Here is a 17,526-nt window from a genome sequence, read left to right on the forward strand (position 1 = left end):
ATCTCACCAAAACAACGAAAAACAAAACTATGAAGTGAACAGCAGGAACTCTGCTGTAAATGGGTAATGATAAATCACATTAAAAAAACTTGTAAATTGCTGAGATGACATGTTGAACATTTCCTGAAGATCTCAGCAGACAAAACCAGAACTCAAGTACAAAATTAATTTTCCTGTCACCTTCACCAGTATCCTTAGGTCTCTTTAACCCTTCCCTAATTGCTGGCTTCTGATCCTATCCCCTGCAGTGGCAGTACAACAGAGAGAGGCTGATGCCTGTGGTGACCAGTGATAAATGTGATATATTTGAATGAATCTCACAGGGTGACAGATCAGACAAAATGACAGAATGCTGAATGCACTGAATAGTTCTTTCCAGATCAAGATAAAAAGAGAGAGAAGCCCAAAGTTGTAGCCTCAGCAGGATCATTAGCCTTTCCATCTTGATGCCACAAGGGCACTAAGAATTATTCAGGATGAGCAAAGATGGTAAAAATTAAAAAGATTTTATGCACATGCTGCTTTGCAGAAAAAAAAAGAATTAATTTTAATTAATTCTTCAAAAGGGAATATTCATTTAAATTCTGATTTTGGTTTAAATAAATTATTTCTTCTGCAAAAAACCTTAAAAAGTACTCATTCTATCAGAATTTCTCAAGTGTCTTAGCCTTTAGAAGGAGAGAAGCCTAAAATTTAAAACCTCAAGTCCTAGATAATTTCTTGAGTAAATAATAACCTCAAGTCAATAGAAAGTGCTGGATGTACATGGCTCTGTCCAAGCTAAAACTGAACACTTAAATGCTTAAACACAGGCAAAAGAGCAAAATTTGGAGTTCTAATTCTGGCAGTTGAGTCTAATTTTTAAATTTTTGGCTTATTTTCATTTTGCTTTAAAAGACTGATGGATCTTCAGGGCATCTGCTAGATTTATTAAATAATTAGATGGTAATACATATAAACATACATACATACGTTTTTTAAACCAGTGGCTCCTTATTACTTCTGGTTCTTCAGCAAGATCATGTTACTGATGTTCTGGCTTCCTCTTTCCCTCTCTGTTACAGACATAGGAATTCACGGATTGTTGAAAAGATGCTACATTTTCAATAAGTTGGGAAGACCTTTAGTCTGCCTCTGACAGATAGCAGAGCTTATGGAAAACCCAGGCAAACAAACTGGAGCTCAACAGTGCCGAAGAAATGTTTCACATATAAGCTGCCACTAACTAGCAGGAATTCTGCCTGTTTTGGCAGAAAGAGGAAAAAAAGACAGTCTGGATATAAGGTGCAGGTGTTGGGTTTGATTTTTTTACCTATTTATATTAAAACTGATTAGAAAAATACACTGAAAACAATTATGCTGCTGATGCACATACTCTATTATTAATGGGAGGGTTTAATGCATGGAAATCTGACTATTATGGCAAGATTTTGTTTGAAAGACAGTGAAGAAAATGAAGGGAAAAAAAATAAGCAGAGGAGGTGATTATTAGTTATTCATAAACATCTGAAGGTGTGTCCTGCCCAGATCATCCCTGATTTGAGTCCTGCAGCTGGGCTGTTGCTAATGAAATGCTAATTGTCTGCTCCTTTGCCCCGTGCATTGGGACTAATCTCACATTGATCTGAGGAGGCAGCAATGCAACTGGCTGTACAGATTTCCTCTGAAAGGCCTTTCTGGCAAGTCCAGCAATTATAAGCAATTCTTGTGCAATTACAGTAATTACTTAGGGGTCCTTTTACCTCAAGGACATTTGTAAACATTCCTTACTCCTAGCTGTAACAGGAGCAGTGCTAATCACTGCAGCACATCTATGTTCCCCTAATTGAATTACTGGCATGGCAGATCTACAGAAGGATGCCAATGAAGGCTCGGGTTCTGGCTTATCTTCAGTCCTGGTTAGAGGACAGTCATGAGTGACTCTGCTGATCGTGGTTTAGGATTACATTCAAATAGCAATACATTTGGATCATTTTTGCTGTTGGGGCAGTGGATAATTGTTAGGCTACAACTCCTTAGCAGGGTATTGTAACATGACCTTGCCACAGAAATACGCCATGGAAATTGGGGACAATTAAAATACAGTTGCTGTCAATCTAAGATATGTCTCCTCAGACAATATCATACCTATCTTATCAGTATTTCCCACTCCAATTTGCTGAGGTGCTTCAGCATTTCCATAACTTGAAGCACTTCAGTAACGCTATTGAAGCCAATGATACTCTCACATTTAAAATTAAGCATATGCTGAAGTACCTTGATGATGGGTCTGAAAACCACTCAGAAACATCACAAGTACCACATTAAAAGAATTTTACATGTTTAACTTTTTCTAGCAGACCAGATGTGTCCACTTTCCAAGAGATTAAATATCCTGGAGCTGGGTTTTTCCCTAATGATATAAAACTGCAGTTGTCCTTATTTCTCCCTACACTTGGCTTTATAGCAACCAGAATAGTTATTTGCATGGAAAGGTGACTCTTGCCCTGTTTCTACATTTGAAGGATACTAAAACCACTACAGCATGATATTTTGTGGCAAGTAGTAGGATTGTGCATATGCAAAAGGAGTATTATCTCCAGACACAGTGCACTAGTTCAGATTAAATTATAAGGTCTGTCAAATCTCATGGCTACAGGCACTGGCTGTTGTTACTGTGCATTTATGCAGATCCAGAAATGTTCTCTCTGCTTCAGGGCACGTGCAGATATTCTTGCCTGAAAAAGGTCAGAGGCTAAAGGAGCCATCACCATTAAAGACAGGACAGATTTCCCACATGCCACACCAGCTTCCTTCACCTTCCTAGGGAACACTGGGCTTTAATTCCTGTTGGAGTAAGGATACAATGTCAGATGGCCTGTTGTTTTTTATTGGAATTGTAATAGCTGCATTTATAAATGGGAATTACATTTATAAAATGGGAAAAACCAGTGGGGAGAAGGGAAAGTAATGCACGGCTTTTGATGGGGTGTTTGTTTTGTTTTATTTCAGTCTATTGAGTCACACCAGAAATCCCTCACATCAAACCAGGACTCCAGCACCACACAGCAGGCCTGGCTTTATGAGCTTTCTAAACCTCACAAGTCCAGGAGGACTGGACTTAGTCCATTGGACTAAGACCCAAAATTTTGGAAGTTCCAAACTTAGCCTGGGGTGGGTTAAAGCTGGCTGAATTCCAGGTTTGCTCTCCAGCAAGGAGGTTGGAATTGCTAGGAGAATCTGAACTCATACACTTGGAAACACTAGGATGTAATGTTCTGACCCCGTGACTCTAAGGCATTAGTGATAGCTGGTAATTAAACTGATTTCTGGGTCTGGCTCCATTGTGGATTTTTAGACTGAAGGACATAATCAACTGTTTTGGCAATATATTTATTTTTTTAAAAATAACTAAAATAATTACAGTTTTGAGGAAACATGGAAAAATGGTGCCTTGTAGCCTGGCCAGAACTAATATAAACTTTGGTTTTGTGAGAAATGCACTTAAAATTAAGGTCCTTCAGTTCCCACACAGAGTCCTGGGAAATGTGTAGTTTATATGCTAGATGCCCCAAAGATTTTCCACCCAATCCTTACAAAAAGCTTTTTCATCTTAAGAAAATAGAGTGCCCAATCTTTTAGGTTATTCAGAGTCAGTTCTAACCCTAGAGAATAATGAAGAACAAAAAACCCAAGACCACAACCACACAAAAATCACTGAAACATTCACGTGTGTAAAATTACAAAGCTTATAGTAATTTCTAAGGATCCTGCTTAATTGCTCAACATCTCAGAGTTTGTAAAACTTGTTAGTTACCTTTTCCAGCCAGGTGGCACTGGGCAATTCTTAGAGCCACACCTTTCTTGCTGTCTCTTTCAGGAAGACAACAAGGATTGCCAGGAACAGCTGCTTTGGGTGACCCGTCTTCTCAACCCAAGGTGAAAGGAGCCAGCAGAGTCCAGCATCACCACACAGACACTGGAGAGGAATAACACAAACAGGCAATTACACTCTTTTCCCCCCTGCTCCTGTCAGAGCTGCTTAATTTCTAGCAATCTTTATGGAGTGTGACCTCCACAATCCTCCCCTCACTTAACAAGACACAAAATTCACCTTTTCTGTGTCATATTGTAGCTGTTAACTGGAGCCTTGATCTATTCACTACTCTTCTTTCTTGAGCATCACACCAAGAGGAAGGAGAGCACACAAGATGGTGTTGTTGAGAATGAAGTGTCTACACTGAGAAATTCTCCTGCTAGTTTCAAGAATACAAATTTTTTTGCCAAATACCTTGGCAACATTTTCTCCCTCATTTCCCTATTCTGCCACATCACTTCATCTAAACAGAAGTGGTGGAGTTTACAACAGCGTGAAGCTGGGGATTCAGATCCTCACTATTTTCTAATCAGGTGAAAAGGCTGACAGCCCCTTTCAAAACCTAATTAGTACAGCCCTTTCTTGCCAGGCAAATTCTCACTTGCACAAGTGAATGTTTTATGGGGTTCTGGCTGCCGGCTGCTCTGAGGTTTTAGATGAGTGGAGGCATTTCACATACATTATTCCTTAATAAACTTGTGCTATTCTTTAGAATGAGTGCTTATGCAGGATGCTCCACTTGATTTATTCTCCAGCTGCCACTTCAATAGAGGAGAATCAAGTTAAACCTCCTCCTGCTCCTTCATTTCTCCTCCAAAAATGGGACATAGCTGCCTCACCTGGGAACACGGGAGCTGCCCAAGACAGTGCTGTGTCCCCTCCCTGTGTCCCGATCCTGCCAACTCTGAGGGAAGTGTTACTTCCCTGGCAACTCTCCACTCACTGCCAGCTTTCAGTGACTAGAGGAATTTTCAATTTCCTCTTGTGCAGGCATTGCTCCTGGTGCACTGTTGCAGACGTTTGAAGAGATTCATCAGAGTCCTGAGCCAGAAGCCAAACTTCTCCTGAACATTTTCCAGTTGGCCCCAACAGCAAGTTATGGGAGCCCTTCTTCAAAGCTCCTGAAAACCAAGAGAGCCTAAACAAGCTTAATTAAACCGTTAAGCTTCTATTCACATCACTGGGTGCAGCTGCAGGATAACGCTCTTGGGTTGCTTATTTTTTTCCCCCTCCATATTTTTCTTTTTATAAACACAGTGCCATGGGGTTGTTTCTTTTTTATTTAGAGATGCACTGATGTGAAGCAAGGGCTTAGTCTGATCAGAAATTGCTTCTAGTTATCCAGAGCTCAGTGGTACACACTTCATTGCTTGCCTTCTTCCCCTGGCTGATGATTCCCCTATGATAAGCAGAGGAATAGCTGTGGTTATGTCACTGCTTTTTTCTTGTTTTTATTTATTTTTGTCTATCTCTTGTCATCATTATATAATTTATGATAAAAGAGGACATCCACAACAAAAAACCCCCTCAGACCCTGAAAATTCAGGAACAAACACACACACATTCTAGTGCCTGGTGTCTGACAAGTAAGAAAAACTTGGTAAGGTGGGTTTTTTTTTTTAGATAATATTTAAAGTAATTAATTCCTCAAGTGAATTCCTTGTGAGTCCTCAAAAAAAGTTCTGGACATCCTATCGTAACAGGAAACTACAGCACCTTCTATTGCTAGTGTTTAAGGAAGACATTTCCTTCACAAAAAGGATTTGCTCCAGAACATGAGTTGTAAATGCAGCTTCTCTTCCTATTGAAGACACAGCAGGAGATTGCATTGGAAGTTACCTGCCCTCAGGCCACCCGTCACCGAAGTCATTGATATAATATATTTATAAAACTACACTTGTAATAGCCAAGACCCTGTAAGGTGGTGTGAAATTCAGCTATATAATAAACTCACTCAATATGTAAAAGAACTCTCCATCTAAGCTTCACAGCTCTTTAAAACCTCGAGGATGACTTTTATTCTTGCAAGAAGTGATCAATTATTTCTACTTCTTTCTTGATTTGTCACTCTGCTACCAGCAGGCAGCATTTTGACTTGGTACAAGACAACCATCACTGTCAATGTACTGTTAAAAGGCCAATAAACAATGAAGTAATTACGGCAAAGATCCTCTGCCTGTGGGAATTAGTTCCATTCTCCCCTCCAATCTCTGATCTCAGAAGTCAGTGTCAAGAAATCCTTTCCGAAGAGTTTCCCAAGCATACAATAATCAGCCTAGCAAAAGTCTAGATCTGTGTAATTTTGTGGCTCTTTAGAGCCAGAACTAAATGTATTTTCTTCCCAAGTCTCTGCAAACACCAACACAGAATTTCACAGCTTGCAAAGGTCTCGGTGCCAGAAGACAAGTGACAGAATGCCTAAAGCAGAGTTTCTGGCTCTGGGACCATGTCCACTCCAAAGGCAAGGTTCAAGCCCCCTGTTTTCCAGGCAGGAGCTAACCTGAAGGATTAGAAAGCCTTTAAGCAATGCTGCAGCTCCAGCAGGGAGGCTGAGCTGCCAAGACCTAATTCTAAACTACATCTTTGTTCTTTATGCTCCATGGGTATTTCACTGAAGTTAAAACCCTGTCAAATCCTTCCCTCCCATCCTGACACGAAGAGTTTAGTGAAAGCAAGAGTGTTTCTGTGTATCTACAAACCTGTAGGGATAGTACACACGTGTCCTTTCTTTCATGTATTATTTAAAAAGTTTAACTCGAGGAAGAATTTAGGTCTGTGACCTTTAAACTTCCTTCTCTGACATGAAAATTCAGTAATACACAGCATGGGGATATTTGGCATGAAATGAAAATGGCCAGAGATTTAATTAAAATGTAAGTTATTGTTAGCAAGAAAGGTCATGCTAAGAAAATGTAATTTCAGGAGTATATTAGCAACAACACTCCACTGTTATTTGCATGTGAAATATAGATTTTGTACTTGACATTTAGAAAGGATATTGGAACTCTTTATAATGGATGCTTGAACACTTTTGTGTTCTTGTGCTGCTTTTGTTCACATTTTTGTGTAATTGGCTGTATCTCACATACAACAGTAGTTACATTTTATTCTCTAAGCCTGAGTGCCTAAGTGATCTGGGAATTAGCTCACAAAAGCTGATATAAGTTGGAATAGAAAGCAAACTGCAGCATAATCCTTACATGGCTACAGCTTCAGAGGAGCTCAGATCTTCACAAGAATTCCTCATTTTGGGGTAGTTAATCATGCACCTTACATAGGAATGTTTAGCATTCCTCAGGCAGAGTAATTTTAGTGATGACCAAGACCCCGTCTCTGTTTTGTTTATAGGGCACTTAAGTACCTGTGGAGAAGAGGCAAAGCTTTTCCTTGGAGAGAGTGCTTGTTTTATGATCTGCTAATAAAAGTAACGGTGTGTCATACAAATCAGTCTAACTCTGGGGAAAGTGGGAGGTGAAGGCAAAATGCATTGGCTTAATTGAAAGCATTTGTTTAAAATATATCAATACAGTGGGTTGTAACTTGAAAGAACACTCTAAATATAGCCACACTCTGTTGTTGACTACAAAGAGGCGTCTGCTCACTCAGAAGAGGTTTTTTACTGATTTCTGCACTCCTAGTCCTGCAGAAGCAGCACCACTGTGAATGATTATGTATAAGTGCACCTTCTGCTTTATCCACAGCCTCCAGTGCACTACAGATGTGACCAGGTGTTGCTGAGAACACAGAAAGAACTGCAAGCACTTGCTGAGGTGCCATTTTGGCCTCCAGAACATACACAGCTGGTAGAGGTCCTCAAAAAGGTTTATCAAGTCCAGTACTGAATTCCTGGCTGGAAATAACTTCTATTTTGGGGGCATTTTCAGTTTCTGCTCTACACAGCAGAAATTACTTCATTCCAGAGAACTAAAGCATTAGGTACAGTAGGACGACAAACCAAACCACCTGAGCAAGAATGTGCCTTCTAGGAAAGGCTGATGAAACTAAAAATAATAATGCACATTAGCTTTTATCCTTTCTATTACCACAACACAGAGGGACAGGACCCTGTGTGAAGTACAGAGACACTACTGTCCTCCAGACCTTGTAATGAAAAAAATCCAGCCTGTAGTTTGAAGCAAGCCCTCCAGTGTCCAATGGAAAGGGCCAGTCGAACAGGAAAATGGATAGAGAAACTCCCAGGCATCAGCTGATGTCCCTATTACAGAAAGATTTGCCCTCCAGGCTCAGACTTGCCTTAATACCTTGGGAGCTAGTTGTGAAAATCTCTCCGGCCTGTTCCCAGATCCCTGCCTCTGCAGGAGAGACTGAGCCTTAAGCAGTACAGCAAGGCTGTGTGCGGTGCTTCTCTGAAGCTGGAGTTTCTACCTCTGGATTAGGATGATTTTTGTATTAAGAACCTTAGAACACGACAGCAAATGCTCTGTATGAGAACATCAGAATGGATTGTACTATCTGCTGTATGACAAGCAGCTCCACATAATTGCTAGCACTCAGTCTTCCACGGGTTTTTTTTTTGCAAAGTCTCTTACATGCCTGTCAGCAGGTCAGCTTTTATTTCAAATACTGAAAGGAGCTTGTCTAATGCCAGCTAAATAGTTTTGTAGAAAGAAGAGGAAAGCATGTGATGGAAACACAAAAGAACAGTGTTGGTTTCCTCAACATACGAGGATTAATAAATTAAGGTGCAAGCTTTAAATCTGATGGAAATAAAACAGAAGCACAACATTCCCAACAGCAGTGTTTAACACCACCTGTGCAGCGAAGTGCAGTTGTGAAGTCAGAAGCACAAGCAAAGGAGCAGAGTTAGTAGATCCAAAATGTCAAGATGATGTGTCTTCTGATTGTGTAGCTTAAGACAAAGTTTCAAAATTGGCCATCTGATCTGTGGTCTAATACAACTTTTAGCACATAGGCAAAGTAATAAATCTGAGTATTTTGCAACTGCACTTTTAGAGATCGGTCTTTTGTGTATTAGTGCATTCTAAGTAGATATGCAAATTAAGCCTTAAAACTCAGTCTTTGAAAAGAATTCTCAAAAGCAATAGAAACAAAGGTGTCAGCCAATCAGGTGCCTTCCAAGCCAGGCACAAATACAATAAACTCTGCCAGGACATCCTGGATAGATCTCTTCCAAACTGCAGAAAATTCCCCATTGTTGATGAAATGCCACTGTAATTAGTGACGGGGTATCTGTTAGACTTGCTTTTAATCAACTCAATATACAACTTGGCTTCATGCTATTTACAAAGAATACAGGGTAATACAAGTTCAAAGACTTGACAGACACCTAAACATATTGCCACAGTTTCCAGCTACAACCATGATGTCCAAAAACACAAAGTTCCTTTGACAACCTGTAAGTTTTGTTCTTTATACTGAATTAAATTTCACTGATGATCATTCTCTTAGATTTCTCTCACAGGCACAGTGGAAGCATGGTGGGTTTTTTCCCAAATAACTTGCTCTGGGCTACTATAAATAATCTCCTTTCTTAAAGGCATTTAATCTTGGGCAAAAGGGGTGAAAGAAAAAGCTGGGATGTGCTAATACAGCCAGGCTTGAATGTCAGATCAAGCCTGCTTTCAAGGCATCTAGGAATATTACACAGCTAAGAAGAAGAGAAGATAAATACAGGGCAAAAGTGTGTATTTCTGGAGATCACGAGGGGAAACAACTACTTTCGATATCCACTTTTATATAGCAGCAAAGTACGCAAATATCACAGTTATAATTATAAATAGTAAACAAAGTAATTACCAACAGAAAAATCACCGTTAAAAGAATATTCTTATGCTTTGGGAAAAAAGCCATATACACTGAATATTGACTTTGAGGAGAGTGCATCCAGAAAACGCCAGTTCTGAGGAAAAATAATATTGGCCGTGCATAATAGGAAATTAGGGGAAAATACTACAGCTGTATTTCATTTATTATTAAATAGTAAAATAAGACCTTTGAATGTTGTCCTAAATGTGTATTGCTGCAGGGGTGATTGATGCCAGACAACACCAGAGCCTGTCACAGATTAATACCTTGCCAAAGGCAGAGGTGCATGGGAATCGTGCCAGCCACTGAACATGGATATTATTCCCTGCTTTGGTGTATACATGCAAATATAGTATTTCAACTTCATTTAAAGAAAAAAAAAAAAAAGGCTCAACAGACCTACTGTAGTCTATGCTGCTTGTTACCAGGGTCTGTGCTGCAGGTGCATAATTGCCTAAAGCCATCACTTCCAAACGAAACCAGGCAGTTTTACTATTTGCTTCCTTTCTTCCTTTACCTCAGCAGAAACCTTGCATTTACTTTTTCCCAATGGGAGGAAAAACTGCTGCCAGCAACTCCGATGGGACTGAGCTGATTAACTGATTAGCATCCTAAAGTAGAAGGTTAGAAAGAGAATTTTCTATTATGGAGCAATTGCCATTGGAAAGTAATCTTGTTTATTAACTGCCTTTTTATCTTCTCTGGAGGGTTCCCTGACACAAGATAATGGAATTTTCTCACTCTTTAGTGTTTAAAACTATAATCATATCCAGAAAAGCAAGCATTTACTATGTCATTAAACCAAGGTAGGGAGGACTGACTTGAAGAGTTCTTGATGCCTTACAAAGCTTTTTATCATTTCAATTAACATTGCCAAATGTTCTGCCTTATACTGCAGGCATAAATGAAGTTTTACAGGCTTTCTAGGTGTGTTTATATCCTAATTAATTTTAGCTACTGAGATTAGTTGCAGGAGTGAGACTACACACAGAAAGCTCAGGAAGAGCTGATAAAGGGCAGGGCCATGAAAAGCAATTTAGTTATATACCTGGGGAAAGGTGCTCGAAGGTATTTGCAATATAGTGCCTGCACAACTTGTTTGCCTGCTAACTTCATCATTTCTTAAATGTCACTTTAAAAGTTCTGTTGCTCCTTCTCCCTGTCCTGTGACAAAGGAAAAATGACCCTCACAAAAGCATGTTTCTTTTTCCTTATTCCCTGTGACAAGTCAATGACGCTGTACCAAAGATGCCTCTTCCCAACGCCAAGCCCATCCATTTTTCCCATGTAGCAGAATCCCTCTGAGCAGGATTTAGGGTGTTTGCTCATTTGTTCATCATTCTGCCTCTGCATGGGAAGATTTAGCACTGGGCTGAAGCAAGAGCACATTCAGAGCACTTGCAATTTCCTTACCAGGAAAACTATTGCCTCCCTCGGATATTTCCGACCTCTACTCCAGGTCTTCTCTCACCTTCTGCCTTTCTCCACACCTAGGGAGATCCAGGAAAATGGCATCCTCCCCCACTGCCCCTGTGCACCACGGGCATGTGGATGCCAGTTCAATCCAGGGGAAGATGGATTGATCTGAACAGATTGGCAAGCCCCATTCTCAGGCTGCGAATCACAGCAATATTCTCAAGTCGTGCATTATTACTTTTCATTTGTTGCTTATTGATTAACTGTCAAGAGTGAGATTTTGGTTTTTAAAACAAGGCAGCTGTGGTGGTCTTTTTTTAAAAAGTTTATAAAAGTGAACATCTAATACCAATGGCCATAGGTGATGGGGCACTGCTGTGTGCTAATATCTCTGCCCACAAGGACCTTCTAAAATGGAGCACTAATTTATTTTTCCAAATCAAACATTCATGTTTTCTGGAAAGTCTTTGCCTACTCAGGATCACTAACTTTTCACAGAAGAAGAGTCAATTTTTGTTTCTATTGGAGAAAAATTTTTATAGATATTCTGCTCCCCTTCAATGCATAATAGCACAAAAGAAGTTAAAAAAAAAATTAATAAGTGAAAGCTAAAATTCCAAAATAATTTCCATTAAGACAATAAAAGCCTTTCCATTCATTAAAAGCTAAACTTGTATCTTACAATTACAATTCCAATGACATAAAATTAGGTTTAAAACATCCTTGGAAAAAGTCTCAACATTTTGAAAACTTTAAATACCCATTTCAGCTGTATTCAGAAGTTAATATAAAATTTTCTTTCACATATACATATATATATATGTGCGTGTGTGTGTCAACAGTTTGCCCCTCTTAGAATTAACACTTCCTTGTAATAATGCCTCATTTATAGTTCTCATAACCAGCTGAAGACTCAATAACTCATCTCAACCATTTATTTCAGAGCAGTGGTGTCACTCCCCAGCTTTTACTACGGGGCACATACAACAGGCACATAAAGCAGATTATGTCAAAAGCTCTGCTCTCCCTGTTTGCTTTGCTGTAATTAAAATAACTTAGCAAATTTGCAGTAAAGAGCAAATATTTACAGAAGGCCTGAAGCTCCCTGTGTTGTGTGTACAGAAGGAATAATAGCGTCCTAATTCCACAGACTTTTCAGCAGCACGTAAATACTGTTATTACAAAATTGCCGTTTTCTGTGTCTGCCTCCCCAAGCTGGGAAATCAGTCCTGGGGCTTGAATGTGGAAAGCACTAAAGTCAAGCATGATATGGACTGGGGGTTTTCTTGCTGAAATAAGAAATGTTAATTTTGAATTAGAAGACACTAGCTTGGATGTTTTGTCACAAAATACTAGATTTTTGATGGATCTAGTTTTCCAGAATAGTTGACTTTATATTTACTCTAATTTGTTGATAATTAAGAGCACATTTACTAAGCAATGCCCCTAAAAATGTATTCAGTAAGAGATCTCAGTCAACCCTTATCAAGAGGGTTGTTTTGTTGTATTGAGAGAGGTATTTTCTCAACGTCCTTCCAATATGTACACCAGCAGTAAATATCATTGATTAACCAGACAGAGAATATCTGAAACGTGAATTTAGCACGTGGCTGTACAACTGTATAATGTGAGAGTTAGTACAGGTAATAAAAGAGTGATTGTTTACTGTTTCTTGTGGTAACATGGAAGAACATAAAGATCTGTCAAGAAATAATCAGAATAAGCCACTTTGGATAAGAGAAGCAATTGTTTCTCATTTACAAGCTTCTCTAACTTACTGGCTTTGTAGGGGCTTCAGATATGAAATGTCAGATTTATCAATACAAGATGGCATGTCAATGCTCCTTCCCATGGAATTTAATAAAGAAATTTCAGTATAAATCAACACAGAAAATGTTATCTTAATTATTAAAGCCACCTTGCATATAAATATTCTGCTTCTGGCACGTTATTTTTCATCTCACTCAACTCTGGAAATCAATAAATGGGCTGAGAAGCAGCTGTAGGCTGTGGAAGGGGCTCCCTCTCACACACCTGGAAGGATTTATTTGGGGCAAAGAAAAACAAGATGTTGGCACCGGGCCTAACTTATGAACGAACTACAGCACAGAAGATGCTGATATTTATTACCTAAGCTTTTTGGGAGTTTTCTTTTAAGGATACATAAATATCCTAAGGTCTGTCTGCCAGAACCTGTAACAAAATCAAAGCAAGTGTGGCAGGTTGATTGTTGCCTCATTGTTTAAGGCATTGACCATCACACAAAGGTTTTTTTCTCTTAACCCTTAAACAAATGTTGGGAAACCATTGAGAACTAAAAGTTACTTGAGACATTTTTCCCAGGACAACAAAGCTAGGAGAGGAGAGATTTATTGTAATTTACATATAAAACAAATGTGATTTAGAAGTAGGCACGGGCTGACTCTAATGACTTCACAGGAACTATGCAGAAACCTAAATGTGTGTATTTAGCTCTGCCATAGCATGCAAGGAAAACAACATATTAGTTTACCTATATTTTTAAACACTTGGGCTTTACTCAGTGCAAATTAGACCTAAGGAGAGATTTCCTTTTACTAAGTGAACTTAGTATCTGGCAGATGATGGAGGACCTTCTCAGGGAAGGCAAGATATAATCAACACTCTTTTGTTTAAAACCAGGTTTGAAAAAAAGTTTGTACACCCAAAAGAATAATCCTTACCAGGGGAAAAAAGACAGCAAGGAAATTAACCTGAAAGAAAATTAGAGGTGATTCAGAAAAATTAGAATGACAACAATGAACTCAACAGTGATGCAGTTATTGTTTCACGCTCCAAATGCCTTTGGAAAATTTTCAGTTGAATGTCTCCTTTTTTTAATTACCATTTCACTCTGACAACCTACTGACCTCTCCACAGTTCTCTGAATTTTTTTTGCCTGCGAAGCTACAGGTAATTCATTTCACTTTGTAAATTCAGCGCTGTCTCCCCCTGAATAAAATGAAAGCCTCCATTCTATGTACAAAAGACAATGCTTTTCACAGTTATAGAACATTTGCAGAAGCTACAGTGTAATCTACCATTTTAATGGACAGTGAATGGTGGATATGTAAATATTCATTCTACCCTTTCTTCCATATATTCTGCAGGCTGCACAATTAAGAGTCATGTATCAAACACGTATAAAGGGAATGTCTTCTTCCTCTGCATGTACAAGAATCAACAGTTAAGCTACTTGTGGCTTTTTTCAGGTTAGAGCGTTTCACTTTACTTTTCCTCAATATGTACTTTGGGGTTTTTGGTTGGTTTTTTTATAATGGTAATGTAATGACACTTGATTAAAAGCAAACAAAACTGATCAGCCAAAAGCTCCTCTGTAATCCCAAATGCAATTCTCACCAGTTTGCTTTCCTGATAGCGAGACTGGCTCTTGGTATCTGCCATCTGCTTTCAGAAAAAACCTGCCCTCCTAATTTCCCCATACGTGCCATTTTTATTGTTCATGCTTTTCTCATAAGGAAAAGCTGGGATATCTGAAAGTTTCTAATTGGATTAGAAATTTGCTTTTAAGAGCTATGAGGTTTCTTCCTGCCTTCCCAGCAACAGTTTTGACACTTAAGTTTTAAAAACTGCCAGGGATTACAAGGACAGCCCCTCTGCATAACAACACAGATCAACAGGCAGTGTTTATTTCTGCCACTCAAAGCAAGCCAACCTTTATTTCCATGAACTCAAAGAATTTCCTAAAGGTCAGCATCACTCTCTGTGTAATGTGGCCATCTATTATGCTATATTGACTCCAGCTGCTGCGGGAATAATTCACTTCTCTCCTTTCTCTATTTCAGTAGAGCAGTTAAACTAGAAAGTATGAGCTGTTCATTGAAAGCAAACCAGTGAGAAGGCTGGTGCTGCTTCCCTTCCTACTAACCCAGCTGTTCCCAGTACTGCACTGTGGGATGGGTCACTGCCAGGTGCTCAGTGCTTGGAGGAAGGCACCCAAGATCCACACAAAACCCTCAACTGAAACTGAGGCTCCAGACTGGCTTCATCTTACAAGCAAATTGTTTATATTTTTCCCTCTCCCCACTCTTGCAAACAAAATAGTTCCATTCACTGCAGAGAGAGGCCACAAATTAATTGATCTTTCCCAAGAGTTCATTTCTATCAATAGCAAGCTATTAGGCCAGGCCTTGCCAGCGAGTGAAAGGAGGCACACATTAGTGCTGTGCCATTAGTATGCTCCCTAAGTACAGTGGAAATGTCATGGGACTCTGGGAAAGAGGCAGCAAAAACAGATGAGTGACATCTCTGACATAAGGGAACAAAGGAAATGGCTCCTTTACCTGAAAGTAAAGGAAAGTCAAAAACTTTCCAGGTAAACTCAGGCTTAGAGAGAGAAAAGTGAAGGGCAAAAGCCAGGGTGGAAAATGCCAGCTGTGCCTCTCTTCTACGAATCTGGACCAAATGTCTTACTCAGAAAGTTACACTAAAATTCCCGTCGGAAGTTGATTTTTCCAATTACTATTGTGAGAACTTAGCCTACCTAACTAAACAGTGCACGTGTACCATCTAGGAATAAATATTTAAGCAAAATGCAAACCGCACACCAAAATGAATTTCTGAATCAAATATTGAGAACAGAAGTCCTACTAAGTTGAAATCCATTACGTGTTGACATTTGTCCTGATTAATTGCCTTCAAACACATTGAATCCTACAGCCAGGATTCTCATTTCTTGGGGAAACATTTGAGTCCTGTACCCATGACCCCTCAGAGCACAAAATCAGATCAGTTTTCCACTGATTTGCTACAGTTCATATGGTGATAGTTGGACTTCATTACAGATCTTATTGTCAAAAGACAGCTTTTACCTTATTTCCCTTTCCCCTTCTTCTTGTGTGACTGATGAAGCAAAATGAGAAATCCAAAGCCAAAATACCAGTCAAAAATTTAAGAAAGAAAACATCCAGTTCAAATGCCTGTTTGGCAATCGCAGTTAGAAACTTGTTCCATTTTCTTATTCTTTGCAAACATTAAATCAAGTAAGAGTTCTTAAAGCTTGCTACTTCCTAGATAGATACTCTGCATTCAGTGAGTGCAGAGTAAACTGTGAAGGCATATGAAGCCAGCCTCAGAAAAACATATTTCCACATGCTTATTAATTTCTTTAATCTAAAATCAAGTATCACCTTGTTTTTTCGATTGTGTATCTGAAATACATCATATGATGGTATGATGTACCATCATAAAGCAGCTTGTGAACAATGAGGAGCTTTTTCCCAGCCACCACAATCTGGCATCCAATGATCTCTGCAAGCTGCACATTTAATTAGTCTGAGAAACTCATTAAGGTATCTGGAATATTAAGATGATAGCATTGTTCTAACTAGCACTGTGCACAATCTAATATGGCAGATGGCACAGGCTGCTGACACCTGGGCTGCTTTGCCATCTTGCTGACAGATACAAACAGTCAGCAGTATAATTGTAAGATACATAATCATAAAAAAGGGTCTCAAAATAAAATACCCATCAAATCTTCTGCTTTCTGGATGCTTGTTTGTTCCTAAAGAGGCATTTTGTATTCAGTCACTGGGTTTGAAACACAAGATGCACAGGTTGAGGCTTTGTTGCTATTTCTTGAAATGCCACTTAGGATTTTATGCCCCACTCCACCGAGGAGCCGAGTGCATTTTGCCTCCCGTGGAAGTGACAACACAGTGCTATCAGGGTCAGGAGAAACTTTATTCCTCCTCACCTGAATGCTCAGATGACATACTCACTTTTGCTCCTCATTAGTCCAGACTCAGAGAGCACTTCCAACGCTCCAGGGGAGCTGATTAAAAATGGACAAGCTTTTACATTCCTCAGCTTGCAACTGCTTTTACCTCCACTGATAACACTGATGTGATGGAAACTCTTTCTCCTTGCAAATTGCAAGGTATTTTTAGGGTTTGGAGAGATATGCATAGCCCAGACAACCCAAAGTTAATTAGCAAATCTTCAGGCACATGGTGTGACCAAAATCATATCGAGTGCAGAGAAAAATGTCATCTAAGGTGTTTGTGGGGAAATGGTGTTTTGTTTGCACGCCTCAGTAGCAATGGTAGACAACAGCATAGCATCAATTCACAGGAGAGGGAGAGGAGAACGTGTGTATTTGTGTTACAACAAGCTTCTAAAAAGAACCTCTACCATTAAACATTTCCCTAATACCTAATTCCCTTCCGGTCAAAATTTTAAAAATTTCCTCATCAACTCTGCTCAGAATTTCCAAAAGACCCCATTTCCTTTTGATTTGCTGTCAGTTTAAGTAACAGAAAAATAATTCAGGACTGCTTCAGTAGGCAGGATCCAGTCAGATCTCACACAGTGGTTTGCTGCAGAGCCTGATGAAGTGCCTTTCCAAAGAGGGACAAAAAACTGGTCTCGGATTCCTGGGATATATTTTCTATCACCCAGGTTGCTGCTGCAGAGATGAAATAGAA

General features: G+C 39.4%; 1 long non-coding RNA gene across 1 annotated transcript in view; it reads right to left on the minus strand.

Moving 5' to 3' along the window:
* Positions 1 to 979: 979 nt before the first annotated feature.
* The window catches only part of LOC125325970, an 82,586-nt gene continuing 66,039 nt past the window's right edge, over positions 980 to 17,526 (minus strand). The window contains exons 3-4 of the long non-coding RNA XR_007203642.1: positions 3,797 to 3,958; positions 980 to 1,055 (exon numbers count right to left, since the gene is read on the minus strand). This is a non-coding gene — a long non-coding RNA (uncharacterized LOC125325970). The remainder of the gene's footprint in view (positions 1,056 to 3,796; positions 3,959 to 17,526) is intronic.

Source organism: Corvus hawaiiensis, chromosome 5 (assembly GCF_020740725.1).
Source record: "Corvus hawaiiensis isolate bCorHaw1 chromosome 5, bCorHaw1.pri.cur, whole genome shotgun sequence".
Taxonomy (NCBI): domain Eukaryota; kingdom Metazoa; phylum Chordata; class Aves; order Passeriformes; family Corvidae; genus Corvus; species Corvus hawaiiensis.